This window comes from Peromyscus californicus, unplaced genomic scaffold (genome assembly GCF_007827085.1).
Source record: "Peromyscus californicus insignis strain IS unplaced genomic scaffold, ASM782708v3 Scaffold_7__1_contigs__length_154581171, whole genome shotgun sequence".
Taxonomy (NCBI): Eukaryota; Metazoa; Chordata; class Mammalia; order Rodentia; family Cricetidae; genus Peromyscus; species Peromyscus californicus.
Genome location: NW_026294595.1, coordinates 125,369,253 through 125,393,049, shown reverse-complemented (window position 1 = coordinate 125,393,049; position 23,797 = coordinate 125,369,253). Strand labels below are relative to the sequence as shown.

General features: G+C 47.0%; 1 long non-coding RNA gene across 1 annotated transcript; it reads left to right on the top strand.

Moving 5' to 3' along the window:
- Positions 1 to 38: 38 nt before the first annotated feature.
- Positions 39 to 15,030, top strand: LOC128101043 (uncharacterized). The gene is made up of 3 exons (XR_008214980.1): positions 39 to 220; positions 6,602 to 6,996; positions 14,679 to 15,030. It is a non-coding gene; the product is annotated as an uncharacterized LOC128101043 (long non-coding RNA).
- Positions 15,031 to 23,797: the final 8,767 nt, after the last annotated feature.

Below are 23,797 nucleotides of genomic sequence, written 5' to 3'. Positions count from 1 at the left end.
CGGCGGGGCGGAGGGACCGGAAGTCGGCCGGCCGCAGACCACCTCCCGCCCTCCACCCCGCGCCGGATGCAGCTGCGACGGCAGGCTAGTCGTGCTGGCTGCTGCCGGTCTTTCTGTACGTTTCTCTGCCTCTGAGGATCGCAGTGATAACGGGGTCCACCCGTCACTTAGAGATGCTTCCCACTTCTGCACAACTAATTGTCCTGTACAGACGATAGCTGTGAGTAGGCTTTGTGTATGTGGAACCAGGTTAACGTTCGAAAGTGGCCCTAGGTTCCTTCCGTGCTCCCCATTGGAAAAGTCAGTGTTAGACACTGCCCTGCATGAAAGCCCCCTTTTGTACGAGTATATGGAGATATAGCCGGGCATGGTGGCGCACGCCTTTAATCCCAGCACTTGGGAGGCAGAGGCAAGCGGATTTCTGAGTTTGAGGCCAGCCTGGTCAACAGAATGAGTTCCAGGCTAGCCAGGGCTACACAGTGAAACTCTATCTCGAAAAACAAAAATTTATCACATATATATGTGGAGATACATATAATATGTATCTGAATGCTTGAACCCCCTCCTCACACAAGCTTCCAATGGGACTCTGAGGATTTTGTTTGAATACCTTCATGAACAGATCATCTACTACTTTCAAGAATTAAAACCTTAAGGGGTTGGAGAGATGGCTTAGGGATTAAAAGCACTAGTTACCCTTCCAGAGGACCTGGGTTCAATTCCCAGCACCCACATGGCAGCTCACAACTGTCTGTAACTCCATTTCCAGGGAATCCTACAATCAGTGTACAGACACACATGTAAGCAGAACACCATTCATATCAAATAAAAAGGTTAAAAAATACAAAAAAAAAAAAAAAGAAGAAGAAGGAGAAATAGAGACTGGAACCTTTGGAGGGAGAGCTCTGTGAGTAAAAGAACCCCTGGGGATGGGAGAAAGAATTGGCTTGGCTGTTCCTGTGGGTGGGTGAGTGAGTGCTGGAGGTCCACCCTGAAGTTCATTTTGTGGAAAGAAGATGGAGGTGAGAGGCCCTACCGTGTAGAGGCATGGCTGAGACATGACTGAGGACAGTTTATACGACACACGGCAAAAGGTTCAGCTAAAGGGAAATGATTCAAAGCCAGGCACACGTTTGTGGTGGACATTTAGGGTAGATGCCTTTTCTTAACACCAAACGTTGAATTCCGTAGTTAGGAAGCACTCCTCTACTTTCCAGCCCATAATTTATAAATGTAGCTAATATCACTCAGCGCCAGAAAGGGGATGTGACCCATTCTGGCCATCTGGAGCCACACAGTCCCTAGAAACTGGTTGATGTAAGGACTTATGTTTTAGTCTGTTCAGGCTCCTGTCAACAAAATACCATATACTAGGTCGTTTTAAACACCAAAACGTTTATCAAGGCGGAGGTGAGTGGCTGGAGAGAGTGCTAAGGGGTTAAGAGCTAGCACCCAGGTGAGATGATTCACAAACACCTGTACTCCAGCTCTAGGGGATCCAACATCCTCTTCTGGCCTCCACGGGCAGTGGAACATACATGGCATACACTCACACAAAGAACAACAACAACAAAAACCCTAAGAGCTGCGTGAGGCGGCTCAGTAGGTAAAAGCACTTGCTGTGTAAGTCTGACAACCTGAGTTTGATCCCCAGAACCCGTGGTGAAAAGAGAGAACCATTTCCTAAAAGTTGTCTGTCATCTCACCTTTGTACACACACCATGGGGGACACACACACACACACACACACACACACACACACACACACGAATAGTAAGTAATCTTTTTTTTTTTTAATTCTCATGGTTCTGGAGCCCAGGAAGTCTAAGCTAAGACAGATTCTGTGTGTAGTTAGTGAGAGCCTGCTTTCTGACTCAGCGCTTTCTTAGTGGGTCGTTGTGGGAGTGGCGAGTGGCCTCTCTCTGGTTTCTAACCCTCTCTACACCAGCCCTGCCCTCACCACTTACTGACCTTCCAAAGGACCCACCTCCAGTCAGTTTGGGGGATGGGACACAAACATACAGTAAGCAGCTGTGATGCAGAAAGGATGCTTCAGGCAGTTTGGGCTGCAATAACCAAATACCAGAAATGGAGAGGTTGTGTTGTCCCCATGTGTTGCCGGGGGTTGAACTAAGGGCTTGTTTTCACCGAGCCACAATTTCCCCAAATTGGACGGTGTAGATAACAGAAATTGATTTCTATCACATCTCTGAGGACTGAAAGTCTAAGATCAGAATGCTTGCATAGCTGGGTTCTGGTGAGGCCTGTCCCTGGGTTACAGACTGCTAGCCATCTTCTTGCTGTTTCCTCACATTGGTTAGGGAAGGGGAGAGAGAACTCTCTAGTATCTCTTAGGAGGACTAATCTCATCAGAAGGATCTGTTTTATTTAATTCTTAGTTGCTTCCCAAAGGCCGCATCTCCACATACCATCACATTTGGGGACAGGGCTCCAGCATATGAATATGAGAGATGTAGTTCAGTCCATAGCACAGAGTTAAGGAATTTTTAACTGTTGTTATGGGAACAGCTAATGATGAAAACAGCCCTGAGGAATGTGACTAGAGAATCTATATTTTTTTTAAGGTTTATTTATTTATTATGTACACAGAAGAGGGCGCCAGGTCTCATTACAGATGGTTATGAGCCACCATGTGGGTGCTGGGAATTGAACTCAGGACCTCTGGAAGAGCAGTCGGTGCTCTTAACCGCTGAGCCATCTCTCCAGCCCGAGAATCTATATTTCTAAAAAATTCCAAAGCAATACTCATATTAGTTGCTTTTTGGGTCTCTGTAAATATTGTAGTCACAGAGGGAGGAAAGATTTATCTGGGTTGTTGCAGTAGAGGATTTCAGTCATCATGGCAGAAAAGTAGCATGTAGCAGAGACTGTTCACGTAACAGTGGACCAGGAAGCAGGGAACCAAGCAGGAACCAGGGGCTGGATGTAATCTTTAAAGGCCCACTTCTAGTGACCTTCTATAATCTATGGAACCTAAAGATTCCATAGCTTCCCACAGCATTATCACCAGCTGGCAAATAGCATCTAAAATAAGAACATATAAGGAACGTTGTATACTCAAATTCTTTAAACCATGGAAATCTTGTTGGCCTGGAAACCACGTTTGGGAAAACCACTCATATAATGGAATAGCTGACTCCTGAGATTGAAACAAAGAACCTAAGTGAAAAAGAACCATGCTAGTAAGTTCTATGAGTCCACAGGAAATGTAGTTCCCACTTTCAGCTCCCAAATGGAAGGCATCAAGGTTCCATAACTACCATTCTCAGATAACCTCTAAAAATGCCTGTCATATTTCCCCTTTCTGTTGTCCCCAGGCAGAACTCAGGGATCTTACCAAGCCCTGTGTCGTCTATTTGGAAAATCAGAAAAGACTTCACTCTCTTTCCTAGTTTGCTTGCAATGCTGTGAGAAACACCATCACCAAAAGCAACTTGGGGAGGAAAGAGTTTATTTCCTCTTACAGTCCACGATGAAGGAAACATCAGGAACTCAAGGCAATAACCTGGAAGCAGAGAGCATTGAGGAACACAGCTTACTGGCTTTCTTCCTCTCCATGGCTTGCTCAGCCTTGCTTTCTTACACAACCCAGCACCACCTGCCTGGGGATGGCACTGTCTATACTGGGCTGGTCTCTCCCACATCAATGGTTAATTTCTGACAGGCCAATCTGATGGGAGCGCTTTCTCAACTGCAGTTTCTTCTTAGCAAGTAACTAGCTGTGTCGAATTGACAAAACCCAACCAGCACACTCCCTCATGCTCTTGATTCTGACATGCTGTCTCCACAGCTATGGAAGTCATGTGTGCTGGAATTTCCTGGACCATTTAGGGGAGAAGAACAAGCCTTAATAACCATGAACTCAGAGGTTAGATTGGAAATTGTGGTCATGGTGGCCATAAACAGGGACTTCGAGCTCCAAGGGAGTCACAAAGCACTGTGACCAAAGAAAAAGATGAGAAACTCAACTACCCTTCAAGGTCAGGAAGGTCTTCAGGCTCCAGCAAGGAGAGAGGCAGCTGAGTCAACAGCAAGAAGTACAGTGAGGGCTGTGGGGGACTCTGAGTGGTAGAGTGTTTGGCTAAACCTGTGACCCCCCCCCCCCAAAAAAAAGATGAATGCAGTGTTTGTGGTTTTAGATGTTTCGCATATGCAAATCCCTAAGCCAGAGCCCAAACTCCAAATCTATTGCGAAAGGAACCAATTCCAGAGGGACCTGTTACTCTCGTTTTGTTCTTTGGTGGAGAATCTTGTAGCCCAGGCTATCCACTATGTAGCAAGAATGACCTTGAAATTATAATCCTCCTGCCTCCATCTCCCAAATGCTGGGATTATAGGCACGTCTGGGTTTATATGGTGCTGGTGATCCAATACAGAGCTGTTAGTACACAAGCAATCTACCAACAGCTCCATCCTCAGCCGAAGACCATGTTATTCTTGACAGTTTCTCAGAAGGTACCACAGTGGAGACATGTTTTGCTTCCTCATGATTCCAACAGAAGGCATTTGTCCTTTAGCCACTTTCTTAGTGAACACCGGAGTCTGTGGTGTGTGACAGAGACCTAAGCTCAGAGAGCCTCCATGAAAATGGAATGTTTTCTCCTCGAGTCCAGTGTCTGTGGAGGGGTTGGATCCTTGAAGGTTCTATGTGCACAGGTCACAGATCATCTCCGTGTCCTGGAGGAGACTTGGTACAGTAGACCCACTCTGGTGCCAACCTTGTAGGTGGCAGGGACGAGACATCTACTTACTTGTGAGTTACTGATCCCTAGCATCCAATGGTCATGGGGTGAGTGTCAGCATCTGATGGTTTCATTCTAAGTTCCCAAGCCTAGGGTAGCCTCTCTCCATTGCCAATGGAACCTCCAAAGGTCCAGGGTCATCTTCACTCCAGCTTCTCAGTGGAGAATGAAGCCAAAAGCTCAGACTTCCATTGTTAGGGTTCCTTCTCTGTTTTCCAGGACTATTCCCTCCCAGTGGTTGAGAATTAAGGATTGTCACGCCTAGAAAGTTTGGCAGGGAGGTAGAAGAAAGGACATCATCAACATTTTAAGACTCCATAACTAAATGGCTAGAATCATGGTTCAGTGGGCTGAGCATACTTAGTAAGTACACGCATTGTGTGAATACTTGAACACAACAGGTTTATTTCTGTCTTAGAACATTAGGGCCAATGCTCCTTCATGGCCGGTGGGTGCTACACTCTGTGTGACTATTCAGGGAGCCAGGATGCTTCTGAGTTTGTAGTCTTTAGCAGGTGGTTGCCACAGACATTCTGTTGTGACTTGGGTTCAAGGACAGAAGGAAAGGGAACTTGGGAGGTTTTCTTGGCCAGGCCTGAACAGCATTAGCCACCCAGCCATACTCAACTGCAAGGAAAGCCGGGAGGTGTTCCCAGCAAGGACAGGAGACTAGAGCTGGGTGGTCACATAGTGGCCTCTCTTGTAGAAGGTGTGTTTAAGAGCCTCCTCAACTAGACTTTTGTAGGGAACTTCAAGATTGTGCGAACAATCTTCATCTTTAAGCCTTGTTTCCTAAGTCAGAGGCAGTGACACACAGTGACAGTTGGTTACTAATGTTGACTGCTTGGTTCTTACTCAGTATTTCCAAGGAAACTTCACAGTTGGCATTCCATCCAGAGTCTTGTGGGAGAGAATTTCAGGCAGTGAGCAGGGCTGTTTGATTTGCTAATTAAGGCTTCAAGACACTGCCCTCTGCTCCAGAGGGTCCCACTTCTTCCTCACTTCAGAAGCAAACTTTCTTCAGAGATTAGGGGGTTTTTGTTTGTTTGTTTGTTTTGTTTTTTGTTTTTTGAGACAGGGTTTCTCTGTGTAGTTTTGATGCCTGTCCTGGATCTCGCTCTGTAGACCAGGCTGGCCTGGAATTCACAGAGATCCGCCTGCCTCTGCCTCCCGAGTGCTGGGATTAAAGGCGTGTGCCACCACTGCCTGGCCAAAGATTATTTTTTAAACTGTGTATATGTGTATTTGTATGTGTAGGTGTGTGTGCAGGAGAGTGCAAGTGCCTCTGGCCTCCAGACACCCTGGAGCTGGAGTTACAGGCAGTTGTGAGCTCCTCCACGTGCAGCTGGAAGTCAAAAGCAGCACTCACTGTTACCTGCTGAGCCCTGTCTCCAGCCCCAAGAACCAGGCTTTATTCAAAGCACTGCAGGGCTTGCAAACTCCCCATCCACTCCTCCTCCTCCTCCTCCTCCTCCTCCTCCTCCTCCTCCTCCTCCTCCTCCTGTGTGTGGGCTCCTTTGCTGCTAGAGGTTGCCATGTGAACAGCTCCAGCTGAGGAAGGCGGATGTTTTCTGACTAGGGCTCTGAAGAAGGCCATTGTATCCCTAAGAGAAAAGAGAAAGCCAGGTGCAGGGTATCACACGTGTGCTCTCAGAACTTGGTAATCAGAGGCGGGAAGATTGCTTCAAATTCAAGGCCAGTATGGCTACAGAGTGAGGCCTTGTCTCAGGCGAGTTGGTGCAAGAGGGGAAGAAGGGAAGGGGAAAAAACGAACAGGAAGGGAGAGTGGCGATTTGGTATTCTGCTCAGCCTGTCTCACTGTTGCCTTTTTCCTACAGAGGACATAGTCCCCGTGGAATGCCGCAGCCTCCATGGATCCATGAAGACTAGTATCACATGCCAGGGACCTGGAAGGAACTGTAGAAGGCCTAGGTCCTTAATAGTGTGACTGTCACTGCCCTTCACCTGGCTGGCCTCCTTCCAGACCTGTGTGAGAAAATAAATCCCTTATATGGTTATTCCAACATCCTTACTCAAGCCTCAAGCAGTTGAATGGCCTTTTTTTGTTTTTGTTTTAGATAGGGTTTCTCTCTGTAGCCCTGGCTGTCCTGAGACTTGCTCTGTAGATCAGGCTGGCCTCAAATTCACAGAGATCCACCTGCCTCTGCTTCCTGAGTGCTAAGATTAAAGGCGTGCACCACCACCACCTGTCTGCTAAATGGACTTCTAACAGGTACAGGTTCTCCCTGAAAATTAAGCATCACTGCCTGGCTTACATGTTAGTCTCTGCTAAATTCAATTTTGATGGGTCTGTCTCCACAGATAGTTCCTGTTCCTATTGAACAAATGGATTTTTAAAAGTTTTATCTTCCTTGTCTATATCAAGATTTGAGGGTAGCCTGGGGTACTCGAGACCTTGTTTCAAAATTAGTTTACATTTTAATTCATTCGTTATAATTATACATGTATATGAGGTTCATCATAATTATACATATGTATAGGGTGCAGAGTGATGTTTCAATAGGTGGACACAATGTATACTGATAAGATCAAGGCAGTTGTTGGCATATCCTGCTCAAAGCTTTATCATTTCTTTCATTTTTTTTTTTTTTTTTTTTTTTGGTTTTTCGAGACAGGGTTTCTCTGTGTAGCTTTGCGCCTTTCCTGGAACTCACTTGGTAGCCCAGGCTGGCCTCGAACTCACAGAGATCCGCCTGGCTCTGCCTCCCGAGTGCTGGGATTAAAGGCGTGCGCCACCACCGCCCGGCCATTTCTTTCATTTTTATTTGTGTGGTGAACATCCAAAATCCCCTGTACTACCCATTTTGAAATGTACAATTAATTATTGCCAACCATATTTACTGAGCTGTGAAACAGAACATTAGCCGTTGTCCCTTCTACCCAGTTGTTTCCCTGTGTCCACCACCTGTCCTCAGCTCACTTCCCCTCTCCCAGCCCTTCCTTTACTCTGGTAGTTCTCATACTTGCTGCCTCTTAGAATCAACGGTTTTGGTTCTCATATAGACATGAGAATATATGGTGTTTGTATTTCTGTGCTTGGCTTATTTCACTTACCATAATGCCCTCCAAGCTTGTGTGTGCTGCCACAGATGACAGGATTTCATTCTCTTCTATAGACGAAGAATATCCCCATACACACATACATTTAAACACACACACACACACACACACACACACACACACACACACCATGTTTTCTCTAGTCATCTATCCATCCACCAATGGACATTTAGGTGGACTCTCTAGTCTGTTGTGATTAGTGTTGCATTACATCTGGGGCACACACAGCTCTTTGACTTGTTGATTCTTTGAATATACGCCTGGTGGTAAGATTGCTGGCTCACGTGGCGTTCTAGTTTTGGCTTTCTTAAATGAACTCCACGCTCTTTCCCATAGTGGCTGTATTAATTTACCTTCCCTCCAACAGAACTTGAGAGTCCCTCTCTCTCCCAACTTCACCAATACTTTTTTCATCTTTTTTTTATTATAGCTGTGCTAATCAACTTTCCATTGCTGCAACTCAAGATAATCAGTGTAAAAGGATGATATATATGTTTTGGTTCATTGTTTCAGAAGTTGCTTTGGACCTGTGACAGAACAGGCATGGTGGGAGCTCATGAGGACAGGGTCAGTGTACTTCAGGGTGGCTAGCAAGCAAAGAAAGGAAGAGGTTGGGGTCTAAATAGCTGTGGGAGCCCACAGAGGTTTCCTAGTGAGATCTGAGCTTGCTTTACACAGCAGGGCTGCATTAGGGAATGGCTTGACCATGTGCTTACCAGGTGTTTGGGATGGTCTGCACTTGGCTGTGCAGGAGGGAGGTCTTTTGCTTCACCCCTTGGCATTCCATTAAAAGCCCTCTAGTAGTGACAGAAGGGGCCAGTGGGTTTTGATCCAGGCCCTCCTAAGGCTATCCCATGTTTCTAACTGTCTCTCTCCTCTATATTTCTATCCACATATTTCTCACTTTTCCCTCCTCAAGAGTACCCTGGGGGAAAACATGGGAGCTGGTCTCCCTCAAATACCCATTCCAGGACAGGTTTCCAATGGCTTTTTTTTTTTTTTTTTTTTTTTTTTTTTTTTTTTTTTTTTTTTTTTTTTTTTGCCTTCTAGGCCCACCTTCTAGTCCTCACAAGCTCCCAGCAGGCTACAGCCTGGCACCAGACTTGTAGCACATTTGCCTTAGTGGGACTTAGATCTAAGCCAGAGCTATACCCATTTTAACTGGGATGATCACTATACTTTTAATGTGTTTCCCTCTTGAATGTTACATTGAGCAATTCTTCCATAAACTTGTTAGCCATTGTATATCTTCTTTTGAGAAATGTCTACTCAGATAATTTGCCATTTTTAAAGTGTATGATTTGTTTTTATGCTTTTTCTGCTGGATTGTTTGAGTTCCTTACATATTCTGAATGTTAATCCCTTGGCAGAGGATTAATTTACAAATATTTTCCTTATTTTGTACGTTATCCCTTAACTAAAATTCCATTTGTTGTGCAGAAGATACATATGGCAACAGCACAATTGGGCCCATTGCTTACATGCTAATGAAATTTTCAAGCATCCTTAGGGACCAAGCAAAGTAATTGTCACCCAGAGTCAGGAACATTTTAAAAACAGAATATGCTTCTCAGAGCCCTGGGTAGAAATGAGGACTCTGACATACTGGAAAGATTCCCAGTTCAAGGTCTTCCAAAGTACACAAAACTGCCCTGAAAGGCCAATAACGATGGGGGATTGTGACATACCTCATCTCGTGTATGTAAGTCAGTGAGCTGGAGGCGCTCCTCAAAGCAACAATAAAAACAAGTTGCATAGGCCTCCCTTGGTTGCTTAGAGGCTGCTGCAAGCCTAACTCATTGTTTGAAAAACTAGGAAATTAGGGAATAAGAGATAAAATTGTCCTGTGTTTAATATCTGATCAGCCAATTCCCTTATCAGATTACTCCAGGTCACCAAGGATGAAGAAATGATAGGATTAAAGCCACCATGCTGCATTGATTCAGAGCTCTTTTTTTTTTTTTTTTTTTTTTTGGTTTTTCGAGACAGGGTTTCTCTGTGTAGCTTTGCGCCTTTCCTGGATCTCGCGCTGTAGACCAGGCTGGCCTCGAACTCACAGAGATCCGCCTGCCTCTGCCTCCCGAGTGCTGGGATTAAAGGCGTGCGCCACCACCGCCCGGCAAATTACTTTTTTTTTTTTTTTTTTTTTTTTTGGTTTTTCGAGACAGGGTTTCTCTGTATAGCTTTGCGCCTTTCCTGGAACTCACTTGGTAGTCCAGGCTGGCCTCGAACTCACAGAGATCCGCCTGGCTCTGCCTCCCGAGTGCTGGGATTAAAGGCGTGCGCCACCACCGCCCGGATTCAGAGCTCTTATAACCAAGAAATATCTCTAATTCTACATGGCTGCCAGTGTCACAATGTGAAACAGAAACAGACACATTGTGACTGTCCACTGAAGTGCACAGTGGCCTTGCCATAAAACAGACAAAAAAAAAAAAAAACAAAAAAAACCCTAAACTTGAACATGCTCATTCTTCTTGGGAAACCCTGGAAAATCGGGCAGTCCTTTACAGTGCACTGCCTGTCCAGGCTCTTCCTGCAGCCTGAGTGATTTGAATCAATGCATCATGGCTTTAATCCTATCATTTCTTTGTCCTTGGTGATCTAGAGTAATCTGATAAGAGGATTGGCTGATCAGAATTAAACATTATGAGCATTATAAGTTCATCACATGGCATGTACCTGTGGTCCAGGTACTCAGGAACTTGCGGCAAGAGAATCACTTGAGTTCAGTAGTTCAAGACCAGCCTCAGCAACATAGCAAGAATCCCTTTCTAAAAAATTGTTCAAAAAAAAAAAAAACAAGAAAATGGGCAGTGTAAAATAAGCCCCCTCATATCTGTCCCTCAGCTATCCAGGTGTTCCCTCCCCAAACCACAATTACTTTAATGTGTCTTTTCAGAATGCCACTTGCATAGAGAGAAGCAGATACAACTTCATAAGCATTTTGTTTTGTATGAACAGTAGTGGCCACACACATTTTTTCTGCCCCCAACCCTGTTGTGGAATATTAATTTAAGATGTGTTCCATTTATTTATGCTGTGAAACATATCTTTTAGTGATACAACGATGTGTTGCATTCTTTTGTGTTGCATTTATTTAGCTCTGTGAAGCTGTTACTTTGCCTGTCTAAAGCACCTGATTGGTCTAATAAAGAGCTGAATGGCCAATAGCGAGGCAGGAGAGAAAAATAGGTGGGGCTGGCAGGCAGAGAGAATAAATAGAAATCTAGGAGGAGGAAGATCAAGGAGCGAGAGAAGGAGGAGGACATCAGGGGCCAGCCACCCAGCTACACAACCAGACATGGAGTAAGAAGAAAAGACATACAGAAATAGAGAAAGTTCAAAGCTCAGAGGCAAAAGATAGATGGAATAATTTAAGAAAAGCTGACCAGAAACAAACCAAGCTAAGGCCAGGCATTTATAAGTAATACTAAGTCTCTGTGTGTATTTATTTGGGAGCTGGGTTATGGGCCCCCAAAGAACCAAAGAGTAAAAAAACAACCAACAACCCCCGCTCCAGCCACGAGAGGGAAGAATACCCAGCATTTGAGAACAGGTCCTAAACTTTACGTCCACAGCCCATGTCTCATTTCTTTGGTGGGTTTTTGTTTTGTTTTGTTTTGTTTTGAGACAGGGTTTCTCTGTGTAGCTTTGTGCCTTTCCTGGATCTCACTCTGTAGACCAGGCTGGCCTCAAACTCACAAATATCCACCTGCTTCTGCCTCCCAAGTGCTGGGATTAAAGGCATGCGCCACCGCCCGGCCTCTTTAGTGGGTTTTAGTGTGAAGGAAACCAAGGAAAATCTGAACAAACTCCAAGACCCCCTCCCCCATTCATTCTTGGGAGGCAGGTGGGAGCTCGGGTCTCACATGTTCTCACACCTCATGAATAAACCTTTTCTTTGGCAAAACTTGTTTTGGCATACTGCACAGCAGGCAAAATAACCCTGCTTTTGTTTCATGAGGACTCTGAGTTACTATCCCTAAGGCTCTTGAATAGGCCCTGACAGAGGTCGTCTGGACTCCTAGAATCCCCTCACTACTGTGGGACAGCCTCCATTTTCACACACCAAGCTCCTTCCTGTTCTTTATGAATGACGGCACTGCATTCCACTACAGATATGCATCCTATGTCGAATAAGCATCTTGGATGATAGGTGTTTCAATTTGGCTGGGATCTTCTATTACAGACTGATGCAGGACTCTTCTCCATTCATGCCCCACTCAGCTCCCAGGTATCCAACTCTCCCCACCCTCTTGATCTTCCCAGAACATTCTTCCTCTGTTCTCCAGCTACCCGGCTCTCCTCCCAGGTCTTGTGGCAGGGTCTTCTTCTTGGAGAGGTCATGCCTGCATGAGAATCTTTTGCTCTTCCCAGTCTTGTCTCCCTGCATATCATACAGAGGTAGCTCATTATGCATTCTTGAGTCTGGTACAGGACAGGAAGTCACCAACCCTTGTTGACTGACTGATGGACACCCTAGAGTCCATTTCTCTCATTTGTTTTAGTATTCAAAGTCTTACAAGAGAACCTGATGTATGTATCTGTCTCTCTGTTTCTGTTTGTCTGTCTGTCTCTCTCTCTCTCTCTCTCTCTCTCTCTCTCTCTCTGTGTAGAGGCTCATCCACGTGAGTACAGGTGGAGGCCAAAAGTCAATCCCAGTGTCTTCCTCTATTCCCATTTTTTGTTTATTTATTTTATTTTGAGACAGGTTCTCTCACTAAACCTGGAATTCAATGTTTTGGCTAGACTGGCAGGCCAGTGAGCCCCCAGGCTTGGCCTGTCTCTGCTCATCCCCAGCCCAGAGTACTGAGGTACAGATGCATGTACTGTGCCCGCCTTTTCCGTGAGGGCTGGGGATCAATACTCAGGTCCTCATGCAGCAAGCAGTTTGCCCAATGAGCCCAGAAGAGAACTGCATTTTAAAAACTCTCTTCCTCTCTTCCTTTTGTGCTCACTCTCCCAGCTGCCTTGGGCAAGCTCTTTGTCTGAGCATCAGAGTCCACCCACCTCCTGTTCCCTTGGGGAATGCTCCAGCACAAGCTTCTTTCTGTTTGGTTAAATTTTCACCGAAAAGCTCTGAGGTAGATGCAGTCATTACCTTGCATTAGAAACAAGGGCATGAAGGTTCAGAGAGGAGAGCTTCTTGTCTAAGGACAGCAGCCAGCAAGGTGGGAGTGGGGGGTGGCTCAAATTCAGGTCCGGCTGAGATGCATGGGTTGTGTGCTAGTCACTTGTACCTGTATTCTCGGGGTCCTGGGCCTTTGGTGAGATTATTGTGATAATGCTCTTGGGACTTCTCCCAAACTCCACTTCTACATCCAGCCATCTGGTGGGGAAACTGAAGGTACCCACATGGCCAGTGTCTTTTTGTCACTGGTGACTTGGAGATCTGTCAGCCTGCATTTATGTTTGGGGTCAAGAGTTTGCTGATCAACCAACTTATAAGAGCCATGTGTGCCTCAGCTAGACAGGCTATACCCTCAGGTTCCTGATTCAAAATCATCTGATGGAGAATGAAGCCCTGGCTCAGGGGGTACAGGGTGCTGCTGTGGGCTCCCTGAGCTGACTCACATGTTAGTATGTCCCTGAAGTCCCCTCCCCACTTGTAGACCACTCAAGGCCTCCCTGGAGCTGGAATGTAATTGCCAAAGCTACCAGGCCTGGCTGACCTTGGCATACAGGAGCTGACAGATATGGAAAACTGTTATTGGGTGTTAAGGTAGGGTGCTGGGGGTTAAGCTGGGTGTTGATTCCTTTAATTGCACTCAGAGACCATTTTACAAATGGGCAAACTTCAGAGCATAGAATGAAAGGAAGAAGAGGAGTTTGAGCCCAGGTCTCTGAGGTCCATTCACAGCTTTGCAGTCTTCTCTACTCTCAAAGCCCAAGAAGGGACTTGACCCTCCTGAGGGTGAGGTGCTATCCCTGAAACTGGCTGTCTCTCAGATTAGACAGATGTTGGCTGGACGGGAGGCCAGCACTCGCCAGGGAATCCATTTGCCACGTCTGTGCATGGGTCATGCAGCATCCCAGACTGGCTCAGAAAGAGATGGATGAGGGAAAAGGATCTAGCTGGAATGGAGAGGCCATGACAGGGTTAACAGGAGGCCTGTAGTCATAAGACAGAGCTATACCCTGGATCTGCCTGCCTAGATTCTGGGGGCAGTCACCATGGCCAGCATTTGGGCAGTGTGTGCCACTGGGAAACTCATTTCAGCTCTGGGCATTTCCTAAGTGTCAAAGAGGAAGAATGACTCAGCTCTGCATCTTCTGTTCCTTTGTCTAGAATGCCTCTGCTTCCCTCCCTATCCCTCTCCACACACACACACACACACACACACACACACACACACACACACACACACACATGCCTTTGTGGAAACCAGAGGTCAACCTTGAGTATGATTCCTCAAGAGGCATAGACCTTGTTTTTTGAGACAGGCTTTCTCACTAGGACTTGAGGATTGACAATTAGGCTAGACTTGCTGGCCACTAAAACCTGGGAATCCACCTGTCTCTGCCTGCAATTATGAGCCACTGTGCCATGCCTGGCTTGTTTTTAAAAACAGGGATGCTGGGAACTGACTCAGGTCCCTGTGCACACTCCGCAGATACTTTACCAGCTGAGTTGTCTCCCTTCCACAGGATGCTTTGCCTCCAGGAATCCCCATGGCTCATTTTCTTACAGTTCCCTGCCTTACAAAAAAATCCTCAGATCAGGGTCCACAGGTCCCCACATGTCCTCAGAACCTTTTTAGAGGATGTACAAGGACATGTTACATTTCATAATAACATCATTTGTCTTGCTTCATTTTTTCATGAATACAGTGTTTTCCAGAAGCCTATATGACCTATGACGTTACAGCCAGTTGAAACAGATTTGAGGAAAGCCACCTGCTCTTTGTTGAGCTAGACTACCCAGAGGATTTGCAGCACTACGTAGCAGCACTATTCTATATGCTAATTTTGGGGAAATATAGCTATTTTCATTAAAGATGTTATCGTGTGATTATTTTATTAATTTTCAGTTTTTATTTTTTTGGGTTACTGGGGATTGAATCCAGGGCCTTGTGCTATACATGTGTCAATAAGTAAAGCAATTTAAAAGTTGGGGCTGCTCAACCCCTCCTCCCAGCCTGCCTCTGTCCTCTTGGGACTCAGCCTCCTGGTGCAGTCCCAGGATTCTCCTAGTTTTTCCTCACCACTCCCCTCCGCCACTCCTCCTACTGACGACCTCTGTGAGTCTAGTAGACCTGCAGAACTGCTTTCTACCAGGGACCTCATGACCACCACGCCGGGACCCAGATCACTGCATCTCCAGTCCTCATCAGAGAAGCTTCCTCTTGCAGTAGCTAGGGATTAACACAGAGACACACACCTGGACAGTGTGTAGACAGAGACCTTGGGGCACTCAGCAGCCCTAAATGGGGTATCTTTATTAAACTCCTCCTCTCAGGGATCTATGTAAAACAGGAGGGCAAAGGTGTGTAAGAGCCAGCGGTGGTGGATGAGTCCAAAGAAATGGCGGTTGATGACTCTAGACTGGAGTGGTACACATAAGAACTCAAGAGTGTGACAGGCAGCATGAGCAAGACCTGGGCAGGTTCAAACTGGACAAAATTCCAGCACTGAGAAGGGGAAGTGGACACAAAGGCCCCCTAACCAAGAAGCTATTTATAACTGATACCTGCCAGGAGAGGGAAAATCAGTTTTCCCCAATGGAGTGACAATAGGTATATCAAGCACACTTCAGGGAAGACTCCATGCTCAGGAGGAATTGACCAACATAAAACAGACTGAGGGGTTTTTGTGCATTTTTGTTGTTGTTGTTACGGTTTGGTGGGTTTTGTCTTCTTGGTTTCTGGCTTTTTTCTTTCTTTTTTGGGGTGGTTTTCTTTGAATCTGGGGAGAACATGAAGCTGGGTGTATAGCGGTGGGGAAGGATCCTGGAGGACTTGGGAGAGAGGAAAGAATACCAAAAGCTATTGTATGGCCAGGCAGTGGCAGTGCATGCCTTTAATCCCAGCATTTGGGAGGCAGAGGTAGAGGCAGGCGGATCTTTGTGAGTTCAAGGCCAGCCTGGTCTACAGAGCTAATTCTAGATCAGCCAAGACTACACAAAGAAACCCTGTCTTGAAAAACGAACCAAACAAACAAAATACTATTGTATAAAAAAGTTAATTTTTTAAATGTAATAATATAAAAGGGTGGGCTGAGGAGAGAGCTCAGCGCATCGTGTTTGGTGTGCAAGCATAAGGGCCTGACTTTGGATCCACATAAAGCCAGGTGCAGTGGCATGGGCCTGTAACCTTAGCGTGACGGACAGACACAGGAGGGTCCCAAGGACTTGCGGGCCAAGTGGTCTAGCCAAAATGATGAGCTCCAGGTTCAGTGAGAACAGTAGAGGATGACACCTAATGTTGACCTCTGGGTAACACACACACATATACACACATACATATGTGTGTGTACACACACATACACACATGCATACATGTGTGTACACACACACATACACACACACATACCACACAAAGAAATTTAGTAAGTTTCTTAGTTTTAATGTTGGCTATGCTGACTACTGACATCTACTGCTAATGCAAAAACAAAAGCCCTGTCTGGAAGGATGGCTTGGTGATTAAGAGCACTGGCTGCTCTTCCAGAGGACCTGGGTTTGGTTCCCAGTACCCACAAGGTGGCCAACAACCATCTGTAACTCTAGTTGTAGCAGATCCAATGCCTTCTGGTCTTCATGGACACCAGGCACACCCAGGCACGCGCGCACATAACGCGCACACACACACACACACACACACACACACACACACACACACACACACGATACACTGATATACATGTGGGCAAAACACTCATACACAAAATAATAAAATGAAAATAAAGAAAAGCCTTTCAGGTTCACAGTCTTTAAGAGCATGAGGAAAGCCAGGTGTGGTGAGAATCTAGAAGCTCAGCACTCGGGAGGCTAAAACAAGAAGACTTGTTGGAGGCCATCATGTCTGGGCTACATAATGAATACTAGACCAGCCAAGGCTACATATGAAGACTATCTCAAAACAGTTTTTTAAACCAGTGTTAATGGTTCCTACAGCAAAACATCTAAGAACTGGTGGCAACAAAATATAGCTGATCCAGGCCCAGTGATTCCCTATTCCAGCATTCAGAAGAACATCCTAGGCTATATAGTGGAACACTGTCCAAACGGAGGGAGGGAGGGAGGGAGGGAGGGAGGGAGGCAATACTATACACGTAGTCCAGCCCTCAATTCCTTCCCACTCACCCTCCTCATGGCATTCAGTAAAAAACACCGTAACTTAAAGCAGTTACCACGCATCTTCTCTGGAATGGCTGTCCTGTGCAGGGTTGGCGCTGTTGGCCCTCAGCACCAGGAACAATTACACCCAGATGTCCAGTGAGCATTCAGGGCTGAATATCCACTATGGACTGGGAGGATAGCAGGTGATCTCAATCACCCCAAGTCCTAGAGGACGGTGACAACGACCTCACGAGTCTAGTGGCTCTGGAGGCAAGAAGGGCTCTCAGAGTTGCCCATCTGGGCTGAAGTCGCTGCAGCTGGTCTCTCTGCACTGGCTGAGGTGGGCCAGCAGGGAGGGACCCCTCAGCTTGGCTAGACACCGCAGGGTTTGGGGCACCAGAGGGCATGTGTGTTAGGGAAGGTAACAATGACCTGAGGAACCATAAGAAGCAGTCCCAAGATTGCTATTAAGTAAAGGCAAAGTGCAGATGGGGTGTGAGGGCTGGGGCCAGAGAAAGGAAGGTGTCCCTTTGGAAGCCCCAGCCTTGGCCAGGGGTGAACGAGCCCTACATTCTCAGTGTTCAGGGCAGATACAGGGGTAAGAGAAAAATCCTGACTTGGCTGTGTCCCTGACCTTGACTTTAGGACTGAACTCAAGGCTAGGCCAGTTGCAGGGGGTTCTGGAAACTAACCCAGGGAAGGAGTGAGGGATTGATTACTCATCAAAATTGTTAATGCAGCACTGGTACACCACACACAACAAATGCCAGTTGTTTTCTTATGATGACTTGTATTTATTTTTGAGAAAGGGTCTCACTAGAATTTGTGGTGCTATATCATGTACCCTAATGAAATTTGCCTGAAGATCAGAGACCAGGACAAGCCACTAGATTAAACATACAGGCCAGGCGGTGGTGGCACACACCTTCAGTACTAGCACTCGAGAGGCAGAGATTCATCTGGATCTCTGTGAGTTCAAAGCCACCCTGGATTACATGAGGTTGACTCAGTCTAGGAGAGAAAGAGAGCCAGGCAGTGGGGGCACACACCTTTAATCCCAGCACTTGAGATCTCATGCCTTTGCTTGGGAAGCACACACACCTTTAATCCCAGCACTTGAGATCTCATGCCTTTGCTTGGGAAGCACACACGCCTTTAATCCTAGGAAGTAATATGGCTGGGTGGAGAAAGGTACAAGGTGTGGGGAGACAGGAACTAGAGGCTTTTCGGCAGAATCGCCCCTTTCAGCTAGGGGATTTTTCGGCTGAGGAAACTCATTTGGCTAGAGGTGTGGTGGTATTGTGTTCCCCAAAATATTGTGTATCCTAATAAACTTACCTGGGGTCAGAGAACAGAAAAGCCACTAGATGCTTGGGATAGGCAGTGGTAGCACACGCCTTTAATCCTAGCATTCCAGAGGCAGAAATCCATCTGTTCAAGTATACAGCCAAGCATGGTGACTCACATCTTTAGTCCCAAAAGGCGAGCCTTTAATCCCAGGGAGTGGTGGTAGAAAGCAGAAAGGTATATAAGGCATGAGGACCAGAAACTAGAAGCATTTGGCTGGTTAAGCTTTCAGGATTTGGAGCAGCAGTTCAGCTGAGTTTCATTCTGGATGAGGACTCAAAGGCTTCCAGTCTGAGGAAACAGGACCAGCTGAGGATCCGGCGAGGTGAGGTAGCTGTGGCTTGTTCTGTCTCTCTGATCTTCCAGTTCACCCCAATACTTGGCTCAGGTTTGATTTTATTAATAAGACCTGTTAAGATTCCTGCTACATAGAGGCCTATCGGCTGAGGCCTTTTCAGACTGAGGAGTCTTAGAGCTAAGAGGTGGCTTGTTCCTTTGTCTCTCTGATCTTTCAGCATTTACACCATTATCTGGCTCTGGGCTCTTTATTAATAAGACCTTTTAAAATTCATGTTACAAGAATTCACTATTTAGACCAGAAATCTGCCTACCTATATCTTCTGAGTGCTGGGATTAGGGGCATATACCCCTACACCCAGCCCATGATTTTGATTCTTTTCATTGAAAGAACAATGGTCTGGGGGTCTGAAGGCCTGTTCCTCTGCCCCAGTCTCTAGGACTATGAGATAAGGCAGATAGATGGGGGAGGGGAGCTTTCACCTGCTTCACATCAGGGCCAGCGTGTAGAGCAGAGGCTTCCTGGGCAGTGCTGCCGCTGGGCCTCCTGCACCTGCCTTTCATCAGAAGCCCCAGGACTGCTGCAGCCTGCTGAACTTCACCTGGGAGCACCCTGGCTCTGCTCCAGGAGGCTCCTCTGATGTCAGCTACGATAAAGGGTCTGGATGTAGTAACCAGTCCCCTCTTTATCTCTGATCAGCTGTGAGATGAGACCTCAGACCTTACTTCCTGTCTCTGAGCCCCAGTTCCCTACTGTACACTGGGAATAAAGAGTAATCCTTTATTTCTAAGAGGCACGTCGCTCTGTCTGCTGGAGGGAATTGTTCTATGAGCACTTTTAGTGGGATTCCCAGAGGAGCAGAGTAGGTAGCCCTAAGCAAGTCATACATGGACACAGGCAGTGCTACAGCCTGTTGAAGGGCTGTCCCCACTCTCACTTTGCCTAAGCAAAGGCAGAGGAACCATCCTGAGCAGAGGGTGTGAGGAACTGAGGCCTAGGGCTGCCCAGCTCCTTCCCTGAGAAGAGACTCTCCCAGCTTCCTATAAGCCATGCAAGAGCTCCAGGAATGAATGCAGTTTTCGTGAGTCGTCCCTCACCCATGCTGGGTGGGCTATTCAGCAATGCAGCTACCTGTAAGTCACCCGTGCTCCTGTAAGCCCAGTAAGCTCATTAGGCCACTAAACTCGACTTGGGTGAAGTTGTTTCCTTGGTATGTTGTCTATTCTTTATCTGGGGTTACTAGACATTTGTTCTTATCTCCCCAGGAAAAGCCACATAACAACTCTATTTGGCAGATGAGAAGCTGAGGTTTAGAGAGGGAAGGTCACTTACCCAAGGTCACACAGTGTGTTAGTGTTGACTTAGACTTTGTAATCCAGGAGGCTGTATTGAGTAACTGCAAGCAGGGGAGGGGGTACAAGGTCAACAGGGGCCTCATTTGGAATCTGCTGACCCGGCTTTGCAGCCTGCCCACCCCTCCCCATAGCCCACCCATTCCCAACTGTCTAGAGTGTGGTCACAGCCAAGGACTCAGGGCCAGAATCCACAAACCATAAGGACTCCATCAGCAATGCTCAATCTTGCCAGCCTCAGCCTCCCTGTATCTCTCCCAGGGACTGTATTCTTGGCACCCTAAATGACATTCCTGGGTGCTCCAAGACTCCTAACCATATGGGAATTTGCCTAGTTGGAGGTTCAAGTAGTGAAGTTGGTGAATTTGTTGCTGTTCTTTTTTTTTTTTTTTTTTAAGATTTATTTATTTATTATGTACAGTGTTCTGTCTGCATGTATGCCTGCATGCCAAAAGAGGGCAGCAGATCTCATTACAGATGGTTGTGAGCCACCATGTGGTTGCTGGGAATTGAACTCAGGACCCCTGGAAGAGCAGCTATTGCCCTTAACAGCTGAGCCATCTCTCCAGCCCCTTGTTGCTGTTCTTAATTTAGGGCTATCATATCTGTGCAAACACTGAATCCCTCATGGGGTCAGTTCAAAGCTTTGTGAGCAGTTGACTTCAGGTTCCCTGGAACCGTAGACCATACAGCCTCCTCTCCATTACCCAAGTAGGAATCATGAGGCTGGGAACACTGCTCTACACATCAGCCATCCTTCCGGGCTGGGCACCACCACCCATGGAATGATGCTCCGACTGAACTTCTCCTTTTCCCACTCAGACCCAGTTCACTAATTCACCAACATGACTGCCTAGCTATAAGTGAACACTTGTGGGTGCCACCATTCATTCACTCACCCACACACCTCAGCCATGCGCATCCTTGAACTCCACACCTCCTGGATCTTAGGTGCACTATGGTACCAGAGCAGTGCCTGGCTGCCAACCAACAGTGACACGTTGGATGAAAGGATGAGACTTGGTGAGGGTAGTGGATGAGGTCACTCTAGGAGGCAACTCACTGGGCCTGACCAGCCTAGGAGACCAGAGGGAAGAGAGTCTGGCCTGGCGGATTCTGGTCCTGACAGGGTTCATGGGAGGAAATGGAGGAGCAGAACTCTATCTCCATTTGCTGAAGCCCTTGTGCCTGACCTGGTTGGTGGTCACTGCTTCCCCACCGCTGCCCTACTTCTTCCAGGGCTGGCCTCCAGCTCATGTTTCTGCCCTGTGGTGTTGGTTCCTCCGCTGGGCTCTGTTCCCAGGTGTTCCTGACTTACGACCTAGATTGTTGTCTCTGAGCCACAGCTTGGGGCCAGGTGCTGTGTTCAGCACTTAAAATAACTCCTCAGGACTTCATGGAGTCTGGAATGTTAGCTGCTGGTACCCCACCCCCATTCTGCTTTGAACCCAGGAAACAGACTAGTCTACTCAGAATTCGCAAAGCAGTGGTGCTGGGCTTCAGAAGGCTGGCTGACTCCAGTCTGTGTTAACTGCTACCCCATAAGTGCCTCTTAGGAAAGGGCAGATGTCACCAGGGAAGGGGTGGACTGGCGTGATTGTGTAAAAGGCCACCGAATCCTTTAGATCCAAATTCCATCTCTGCCATAATCTGGCTGTTTGGCCTTGGGTGTGACCTGCTTCTTCCAAAAGGTAGGATTCCCTCTGGAACCACTATCAGGCTGGCATCACATCAGGGCCCAGCAGCCAGCCTGTCCCCACTGATGGCAGCTGACAAGGCTATTTATCCACTCGTCTATTTGCACAGATAAATGAATGGCTAATAGTTTTTAGTTGTGATAACTAATCATTGAGCATCTACCACGAGTAAGCACCATGCTGGGCCCTTGTGACCACTTGGAGAGTTGAGCATCTATCCATCAAAGATCCCCTGGACTGCCCCTGGCCTCTCTTCCTACAGCTCCTTACTTACTTACCTCCTACTGGAGCTCAGAGTTGCTCCCAGCAGAATGAGGGCCTTGTTCTGTGATGCTCACCTTTGTGTCTCTATCACCGGGAGTGTCACTCCATAGTGATGCCTCCATGAGGCTAGTTTGTTTTCACAGCTTCAGCTAAAAGCGGAAACTTAGTGAGGATGTAGATATGTCAACTTAAATGGAGAGACCCCAATTGGCTCTCTTAATCGCTTAAATGCCTTCTCTAGTGTATGAGTCCAATCTGTTAAGGCTACTGTTTGGCCAAGTTGTGGCCAGGACACTCTGTCCCCAGGGTGAGGCTCTGGTGTACGTGGAGTTCCACGTTTCTGCAGTCCTGTTAGAAAACAAAGAAGAAACAGGGTATCCTTATGCTTATATCCTACTGGCTAGAACTTCGTCATGTGGCTATCTCTGGCTACAAGGGAAGCTGGGAAGTAAAGTGTTTGCTTTATTATAAAACCTGGAGTTCCCATCATGGTGAGAAAGGAGAGGAATCTCAGAATCTGACCCACAGCCCAGCTCTGTGACAGACAAAGGGGACCATTAGAAAGGCAGCACAGGCCGGGCGGTGGTGGCGCACGCCTTTAATCCCAGCACTCGGGAGGCAGAGCCAGGCGGATCTCTGTGAGTTCGAGGCCAGCCTGGGCTACCAAGTGAGTCCCAGAAAAGGCGCAAAGCTACACAGAGAAACCCTGTCTCGAAAAACCAAAAAAAAAAAAAAAAAAAAAAAAAAGAAAGAAAGGCAGCACAGAATGCCTGAGCAGTGTGCAGTACTCACCTGAGCAGTGTGCTATACTCATATGTGTTTATGTCTGTGGGCATATCTGTGTGCTGTGTGCAAATCTGTTTCAATTCATGTGCATATATCTATGTGTACTTGTCTCTGCACATGTCTGTGTGCAGGACTAACCAACTCTCTTCCTCCTAGAAGGATCCTTCATGAGTGTGGGGACCTGGGCTTTCAGGGTTGTTGCTGCAGTGGGCCCTCGGCTGGCACAGATAGGTTTCCTTACTGTTGCCTCTCCCCAATTATGTTCTCCCCAGGGAAGCTAAACCAGCTTCTTCTCAGTTTGTTCTGCAGTGATAGGGATTGAACCTAGGGCCTCACAAGTGTAAGGCAAGCACTCTACCACTGAGCTATATCCCTCGGCCAACTTTTAAACCAAAAGATCATGACATGGCTCTTCTTACCAGTCCGGAGAATGAGTGAATACATTTTGCAGGTGAAGCAAATGAGGCTCCGAGAGGTGGCTCGCCCAGGTTCCCACAACTAACAAGCACTAAGGAGTGGGGAACTCACCTATGTTACGGCACTTTGCATCCCAGGGAGGAGAGGTTTGCTTGAGTGACGGAACAGAGGCCACTTAGGCCTGTCCACTGGACACTGGACGCCCTGGATGGAAGGTCACCTGCAGCTAGGCCCAGCTAAGGGAGCCTACTCTCCACAGACTTCATCAACTGTACCTTGTGCCCTTAAAGACCCCACAGTTGAAGTGCCTCCAGGAGACCACTGCAAACACTCCCAAAGGGGTGAGGGGAGAGAGGTCAATTTAAGGTTCAGAAAAGACTTTGTGATGGGCAGACCTACAGTGACAGAATGATCGGCAGTGAGGTCCCCGCCACCCAAGAAAGGTGAGAGGGTGAGAGGGGGCAGAAGAGGGTTCTGCCTGAGAGTCAGAAAACAGGCCATGAAGCTACAGC